At 41.0% G+C, this 8738-nt stretch overlaps 1 long non-coding RNA gene across 2 annotated transcripts in view; it reads right to left on the bottom strand.

Moving 5' to 3' along the window:
• Window positions 1-769: 769 nt before the first annotated feature.
• Window positions 770-8738, bottom strand: part of LOC118350158 (uncharacterized) — a 46831-nt gene continuing 38862 nt past the window's right edge. Inside the window, exons 2-4 of one of the 2 annotated variants that reach the window (XR_004803458.2) lie at window positions 6588-6656; window positions 3519-4579; window positions 770-2004 (exon numbers count right to left, since the gene is read on the bottom strand). This is a non-coding gene — a long non-coding RNA (uncharacterized LOC118350158). The remainder of the gene's footprint in view (window positions 2005-3518; window positions 4580-6587; window positions 6657-8738) is intronic. The other variant, XR_007413934.1, reaches the window with a different exon arrangement.

Raw genomic sequence — 8738 nt, 5'->3', positions numbered from 1 at the left:
AAGCAAGCAGAAAGATGGAACGTCACAAGTCATTTTAAAGGCTGGGGGCAGGTCAATGCTCCTCTCCAGGCTGCCTAAGCAAAGTTTCCGTGATCAGGCTGCTGAGGAGGGCAGCTTCTCTGGAAACAAGCTGAACTACAACTGAGCAGTAGAAGAGTAGAGGGATAGATAGTGGAGGAGATGATGAGTAGGAAAACCATCACCTCTCCAGAGTCACAAGAAAGCAGTAGAGCTGAGTCCCTTCCATCCTGCAGGAGCATGCTAGTGGCAAATTCGGAAGGTAGTTTAAGCTAAGATGGACCAGCTGGGGATTCCAGTAAACTTGCCAGTAGCAGCACCTGGGTAGTGCTGGGGGGAGAGAAGAGTCAGCAGCATGGTTTCATGGATGATGGGAAAAGGTAGAAAGGCACAAGCAGCACGACCTGTTCCCACTCGTCTGGACAGATGGGAAGAAATGGCCACTCCAACCAGGTGATGATTTCTTCCATCCAGAATGAGTGCCCTTCATGGGCGGTCCCAAAGCATCTTGAGTTTACCTGTCTCGCAGCACCAGATCCTAATTGCCTTCTTACCTGTATGTGCCCCTGCATGGATTAATCTCCTGGATGTATCCGTCATTTCTTTATTTGCATTACCCAGCACAGTGTTGAGCATATAGGTATCATTAGATGTTGCTAAATGAAACAGTAATTGGACAATTTGTTGGGGTTTTTGGAGTGTAGGATCTAGGAGTGTGAGTTGCAAGATCAGCAAGACAAGAGTGAACGTGTGTAGTGAATATTAACCATTTACCCAGCATCTGAACCACCCAGATTTTCCTTGGAGGAATTCCCTGTTTCTTTGCTGGAATTCACCATTTTTGAGTCATGGAAGGAGGCAGATGCCACCTACCGTTAAAGATGACCCATCTTCCAGCTGCTCTTTCCCATGCTATCGTGCGGCCAGGGCATGGGCAAATGACCTAAGGTCCACCAGACAGAGGCACTCACCCACTGGATTTTTGAATAGGGAACTTGTAAGAAGCAGGGACAGGACAAAAAAAAAAAATTCAGACTATCACTGATGACACAGAATTTTGTGTTTTGGACACATTGGAATGGTGGCTGCAGGAGAAGGTAGGAGTGTCAGGGATGGGAACTACCTCTTCTAGTGTTTGGTGGCAGCAGCTGTGGTGTCCTCATCCAACCAGTTCTTCGGCAGGATTTTGAAAATGTGTTCTGGCAGCAGAAGCTTCTGAGCCTGGTTCTCCAGCCCTCCCAGCAATTTTGTGAGCTGCCCAATATCCTTTTTTCGAAATTCCCTTTTTTGCTTAAATCAACCAGAGTCGGTTTCTGTAACTTGCCACGTGGAACCCTTTACAGATACAGGGTTAAATCCTGGGGGACCAGGTTAGAACTTTCCAATATTATCTGCAGGCAGCAGGGAACCACTTACAGTTTTTCAGGGGACTGTGACGATCACAGAAGTGCCCAAAGAAGATCAAACTGTCAGCAGCATGTCGCAGGAACTGGAGGAAGAGGAGTCTGGAGGAAGAGAGAGCAGGCAAGGAAGCTTCTGCACCTACACAGGTGACAAGTAATGAGGTAATGAGGAACTGAACTAGAGTTTTGCAATTGCTCAGATGGCCGGCAAACAGAGAGGTCCGTTTCTGATTCCCTTTCTGGTTTTCCATAGGGACATAAGGCTAAGTGAGGGGAACACTGTGCTTCCAGGGGAAATGCATTGATTCGATCCCACCTTCCCAGATTCTGATTCTAGTCTTTGTCTCGGAGCACTGTTGCATCTCTGTACCTTGTAGACAAGTGATGGTGATGCAAAAGAATTCTTGTGAACAGACCCATAAATTCTGCCTAGAATGGAGTTTCAGCTGGCTTTCTTCCTTCATCACCATGAAAGAGGCCAGTCTGGCCACCATTTGCACATTTCTGATCTAGAAATGTAACCTTAGCAAAAAATTCTCCCTCGAACTTGTTGAAACGGCTCCCTGGTTTCCTCCATGATTGCCTAAATAAATGTGAAATAAATAAGTAAATGAAATCATTAACTTGTGTTAGTATTTATGCCCAAGACTCAGATTTCAATCTTTAAAAAAAAAAAAGAAAAGAAAAATACTAGCAGCTTTCATTTCTTTCTTTGTCAATGGCTTCATGAAATAAACTCTGCCTATAGATAAATGACATTTATTCCTGTCATCCTACATTTGTATTTAGCGCTAGAGGTAAAAGTCTAGAAAATGATAGAATTTACCTGAAAGAGGGCCTCTTGCCAAGTGCAAAGGCCAGTGTTTTGAAAGTGAAGTCCAAATTAAATAACAAAGGCCTGGTGTGATCACTGCCTTCCAAAGGACCCTAAGAGTTCCCACTGTGAGCTCACTTCTCTTTTCCCGTTATTTTTGGCCTATTCCTGAAAATAGCACTTTTGCTTATTTCAGAAAAAGCAACATAATATCAAGTGACAGAAAAAGAACCACAATTACTGCCATTTTATTAGCAGTTATCAAAAAGAAGTAGGTATTTGGTTTTCATTGTTATTTTAGATTTTATTTGTTTGAGAGAGAGAGAGAGAAGACCTGTCGCCGAGCAGGAAGCCAGATATGGGGCTCAATCCCAGGACACAGATCATGACCTGAGCCAAAGGCAGACGCTCAACCCACTGAGCCATCCAGGTGCCCCTGTTGTGGGTTTTTTTGGTTTTTATTAAGTAAGCTTTACCCCCAATGTGGGGCTTGAACTCGTGACCTTGAAACCAAGAATCACATGCTCTGATGACTGAGCCAGCCAGGCAAACCTAGGTGTTTGTTTTTAAGGCATGGAAACAGGAAAATAATTATTTCATACAAAGTTAATTCATTCATACATAGAGTATTTGTCACCCAGTGTCCTAAGTACATAGATGATCTGAGAGAAATATGTAAGGGGTTAAAATCACTGCATAGTTAATAGAATCCTAAGTAGATCAGAATCAATATGAATGGATGGTAGGTGATTATGTGTATAGTGCCAACCTTTCAGTGGACTCCAAGGAAATGACCCAATTCCATGGCTACATTAGAATTTTGCTAGATGGAATATTGCTTAAAATAAGTGGCCCATCAGCTGCAAGTGAGAAGTCTTTGAATCTCTTTCACTGAAATGGAATTTGATTTGTCCTACAATCATAAAATGTAGGCTAGCAGTGGGTGATACCCTTCTCTGGGTTCACGAATACTGATCTATTTTTTACACAGATAGATCTCGGAAGCTAACATCCAGAAATGTGCTCACACAATATGTCACATATGTTGTTTAACAAAAATATAGGAAAAAAAAGTCCTATCTGCTGCAAATGAGGAGTGTCATTAATGCATCAGCTGCAGGTTGCTCACAGGCTTCTGACTTGGCAGTTGGCTGCAGAGAACCACTTACTTAAGCAATTCCTCGCTATTAGATTGAGCTTGTTGCTCTTGGCTTCAGCACAAAGCTGCTTTCAAAAGCAGGTGACAGAATGAATTCTATAAAGGCTCAAGTATATGACCTTACCTCGGGTCATTTGTAACTTCGCAGATTGTTGGTAAAAAATGTGAGAGCATTAATAGGCTGGTGTCGTTTTTTTTTAACCCACCTTGAATAGGGGGTTTCTCAGAAGGAACCTGGCCGTCCATAAAGCAAGGCTTGAGGCAGACTGCCTGTGTGCAAATTACGACTCCACCGGCCCCGCGCTGTTCGACCCTGAGCAAATTGCTTCAACCTCCTGTGTCTTGGTTCCTCATCAGTAAATCCTGGAGTCCTTATGAGGCGTGAATATGTAAAGAGGTTAGGATGAAGTCTGGTCTGTAGAAATGCTCTCAACGTGTTTGCTGATATTCTTAAGACCTATTTAGTGGGTGAAAAACAGCCTTCCGAAAAACTGTGGTTCTCTCTAGCTCCTTTCAGACATGCAGGGGGAAAAGAAAATTCTCAGTTCTGCCAAGAGCGAGGCCAGACCAAGATGGTGAACTAGTCACTTCTGTGTTCTGACATCTCCTCTCTCCCTTCCACATTGGCCATGGTTCTGGGAACAGTGCCCAATAATGAGCATGATTTGCTTGTAGGAGCTTTCTGTAAGATGTGAAAGGCATGGACCCTGGGCTGGAGTCCATCCTTGATTGGAAATTTCCTGACTCTTCCTCAACTCAATGGTAATGATCAGAATTTCTTTTGATCGCTCTTTTTTGCAAATTCTGGTGCATCTCATCCCAAAATCGTTAGCACAATAAATGTAAATACCACTGTCTTTTATCTCTCTGGCTAAGCAGTTGAGAATTCTGAGAGAGGTCCTATATCCTCAGGCTTGTCTTCAAATGTCAGTCCTACAAGAGCTAGACAGCCTTCCTGCTCCTGGAACAGGCTGCCCCCCATTAGCATTCCACACAGAGGATGAGCATTCCAGCAGTAGCCCCACTTGTGTGCTGTGTAAAGAAGTGGGCATTGCCTCTCAGGATTCCAAACCCCAAACAGGAGGAGCTGGGGAGGCGTGGGAAGCATTCATCCAGAGCATGAATGAGTCACATAACTTCACATAACTTGCAACACAACCTTTGTTTAACATTCAAGTAAAATTCCTGGGATGAGAGGGAAAGAGGGAGAGAGAGGGAGTGAGAGAGAGAGAGAGAGAGAGAGAGAGAGAGAGAGAGAGAAAGTTAAGTAAGCTATGGTGAGGACAGCCTAAAGGTCAAAATTGTAATATTAAATAAATCTTACAAGATTTTATAAACCCTAATTTATTGTCTATGTGCAACTGACATTTTAGCTCTTGGTTTAATACCAGACACTTCAAAGTATTCTTGTAGAAGAATGGTTGATAACCCTCTTACACAGTATAATTGGAATTCTGCATGTTAGAACATTTGGTTTCTGAAAGATTTTTGTAAATGTTAATAGCTGTCTTTTAAAATGGTGTAAGTGTGAAATGCTATGAAAAGCAAAGGTTTAAATGTCACTCTGTCTATAATTTTCATATTGTAAAAACTAAATAAGTTTTTAAAAATGGAAAACCTAAAAGCCTACTGCAAGTTTGAAGATATCAACTCATTCATTCTTCTTTTTTGAAATGGATATGACATTTAGCTAAATGAGCCAAATTTAGAGCTAAAAGTAATCTGTTTTTTTCTAAAATTTACTATCGAACATTTAGCCTAAATGGAAAGGCAATTAGATTTAGAGAGTTCCCCACTTTTTCCCACGTTGCAGGAGACTATGATTAAAGATCTTGTCTCTAAAGCCTGCACCTGATGAGGCCCCTATGTATACAGGGTCATCACCATCTGCGTTTTTATCCTTGACCCTGGCAGTCTGACTCAAGGGGGATGTGGGTTCTGGGGGCAATGGTAGAGCCAGGTCCTTCTTCCTCAAGTTGACTGAATGGTTTGTCTATTATGAAATTTGAAAGTACTACCCTTTCCTTACTCACCCTCACCACAACTTTTTCTTTCTTTTCTTCTCTCTGGTTTGCATTCTAATATCTACTCCACAAGAGCCCTTAACTCAATGTGGGAATCTGAAGTATGTATAGTACTTAGCAGCCTGAGGATTCAGGGCAAGACTGAGCATCATAAATAAACAAACAAATAAATAAATAAATAACCAGAATAAGGTCTGCTCAGAGCTTATCTTGCCTATATGCACTAGTGTAGTCCTAAAAAGTGGGGTTGGGGAGCTCCTGGGTGGCTGTCAGTTAAGCATCTGCCTTGAGTTCCTGTCATGATCTTAAGAGTCCTAGGATTGAACCTAAATTTTAGGCTAAGCCAATATTAAGGCAGAGTCAAAAGGTATAGTACTTTCCATTGGGATAAATAAGGGATAGATATAGTCTGATCCCTCTTCATCATAATTTTTTTGACCTGATAATATATCTTAATGTCACTCTAACCATAAACTGGATGCTTTGCCTCCTACTTCTCCATAGTGGAGGAAAAATAAGCATTCTTCCATACAAAAACAGGATTTTATTTATTTATTTGTTGGTCATATTCTGGGAGAGGCCTCGGTAGGTGATTAGCCTTGTTTTTTAATGATGAAACTTTAGCCAGTACCAGAATCATCTGCAGGCCCTGTTAAAACAAATTCCTGGGCCCCACCCCTAGTTTCTGATTCAGTAGATCTAAGATAAGGCTGAGAGTTTGCATATCTAAGAAGTTCCCAGATGGTGCTGATGTGGGCTGTTCCAGTTCTGCACTCAAAGAGTGTGCTTTTCCAGCACCAGAGCTGGAACATGACTGGGTTATAGCCAAGAACCCTAAATAGCAAACTTACTAAGTCACCTAGGGGTGTGTTTTATATCCTGCTTTTCCTGGTTTACTAGAAAGATAAATTACACAAAACTAGACATTTGCTAGTTTGTCATTTCCAAAGACACAGGTCATGGAGTGGTAAAACTGCTTACAGATTTTTCCGGCTAAATTATTGTGCACATGTTGTTCTGTTTGGAGCCTTGATTATTCATTCAGTCCCACCACCACCCTCCTTTTTCCCCCCTGAAAAACAAAAATAATAGCAGCAAGTTCCATTTGTTAATTTCTCCCTCCAGCATTTACTGACTGGCTTTGTATTTTGTGGCTCCCATTGGCTTACCTCATACAACCCTCAATGGCATCAATGAGAAAGCTTTATCATTCCCATCTGACAGATCCGAGGACATGGCTGAGGGAGATAAAAAAGGACATTTGAAAATACTGCTTTAGATACTCTGCAAGTTAACCTTGAAATAAACCAGATGACAGAGAGCATAGTCACGAGCCCTGTGATTTCTTTTTACCCACTGTGCTTTGGTATTAGGCAACCAGCCACATGGGGAGTCCTCGTAAGAAACAGCCCTATAACTTATTTTCTGGTTTCCTGTAAATAGTGTTGTCAGGGGCATTCTTTACTTCATTATAAAATGTGCTTTGGGGCACCTGGATAGCTCAGTCGGTTGGATGTCCAACCCTTGGTCTCGGCTCAGGTCATGATCTCAGGGTTGTAGGTTCCAACCTTGTGATGGGCGCCTGAGCTCAGCACAGAATCTGCTGGAGATGCTCCCTCTCCCCTCTCCACTCCTCCCCTTTCCTCCCTCACCCCCCACACCACCCCCATCTCTCTCTTAAGTTAATAAATAAATAAATAAATAAATAAATAAATAAATAAATAAAATCTTTTTTTTTTTTTTTTTTTTAAGTGTGTTTTTTCATGAGGACCTGCTGGAGAACTTCAAGGCCTCAGGGCCAGGAATTCTGTTTCTCCTCAGCACTGAGTTTGATCTACAGACAACATAAATCACACACCCAGGCATGTCCTCCTTTAGCAAATGTGTAGAAACTGGCTTTACTTTATTTTTTCCATCCTCCAGCATCTCCATGAGACTATTTACTTTTCGAAATGTTCTCGGACAATGAATATGACTAAGACAATTTGAGGAAACTGATAATAAACTTTGTGTCAGCCTAATGGAGCATGTTTCCTGCAGGAAGATACCACTGTTCCCAGTGAAATGGAAAACAATAGAAGGAAGTAGGAGTAACTTTGACAGTGAGAAATGAATGACTTAGGACCCCTATAGGTTGAAAGGGCCAAGTAGAATTTGTGCACGTCTAATTTATGTTGGGAAGACCTTGTAAATAGACATTATTACGCACTTAACATTTATGTGCTTCCCCCTCTTTCCTCATTCCTATTCCACTTGAAGATTTCCTCTGCATAACTGTCACATTCCCCTCACAAAAGTGGTGTGGAGAGGAGGGTAGTTTCTTGATTATTTTGTCAACGGATAATAAGCTTGGAGTTTCAGATACGGTGGTAGAAGGGAAAGAGTCCTGATTGATTCTGTGCAGGGCTGTACACCACAGAGTAAGAAAAAATAAAATCCAATTACATGTAGTCAACGTATTTTCTAAACTATTTAAGAAATCTTATCTGGCCTCCTCTTAAAATACCTGAGAACAGCTTCCAGCAGCTTGTTTTTCTTAGAGCAAAGCCAACAAAGGAAAAAGAGACTCTCCCCACAATTTCCTAATTAATTATAAAGGGGAAAAGAACAGCTTAACAATGGAGAACTCTGGCAAGCACAACTTACCCCTTTTAGTATCACCAATGGCAGGATGAATGCATCATGTGAAAAGGACACAATACCCCTTACCACTTACCTTGTGCTCTTGAAAAAAAAAAAATATATATATATAAATTTATTATGAATTCAAAGGGTTGAATGAATATCCTGAATCTAATGATAATGAAATATCAGATAAATCCAAACTGAGAGATATGGAGCAAAATAAATGATCTATGCCCTTCAAAACAATATCATGAAGGACAATGAAAGGTTAAGGACACATTCCAGATGAAAGGATAGTAAGAGTCATAACAACAAAGTGAAAAAAAATTAAATTAAAAAAAACAACTAAGTGAAATGCAAGATCCTAATATTGGATTCTGAAGGGGGAAAGTGGGTGGGAATGACTGTAAAGGCATCCTTGGGGCCATTAGAAAAACTTGAATAAAGATCGGTAGATTAGATAATGGTGTATCAATGTTCAACTTCCTCATTTTGATCATTGTGCCATTGTTATGTGAGTAAATATCCCTCTTCTTAGAAAATACACAATGAAATATTTAGGGGTAAGGAGACACTCTGTCTACATCTTACTCTCAAATGGTTCAGGAAAATCAATCATATAATAATTATATGCCTATATATGTATTATGCGTGACTTTATCCCATGTGCTCATTAAGCAACAGAGTAAGTATAT

This window comes from Canis lupus, chromosome 11, assembly GCF_003254725.2.
Source record: "Canis lupus dingo isolate Sandy chromosome 11, ASM325472v2, whole genome shotgun sequence".
NCBI classification, from domain to species: Eukaryota; Metazoa; Chordata; class Mammalia; order Carnivora; family Canidae; genus Canis; species Canis lupus.
Note: the sequence above shows the minus strand (reverse complement) of the source record. Positions and strands in the feature narration are given on the sequence as shown.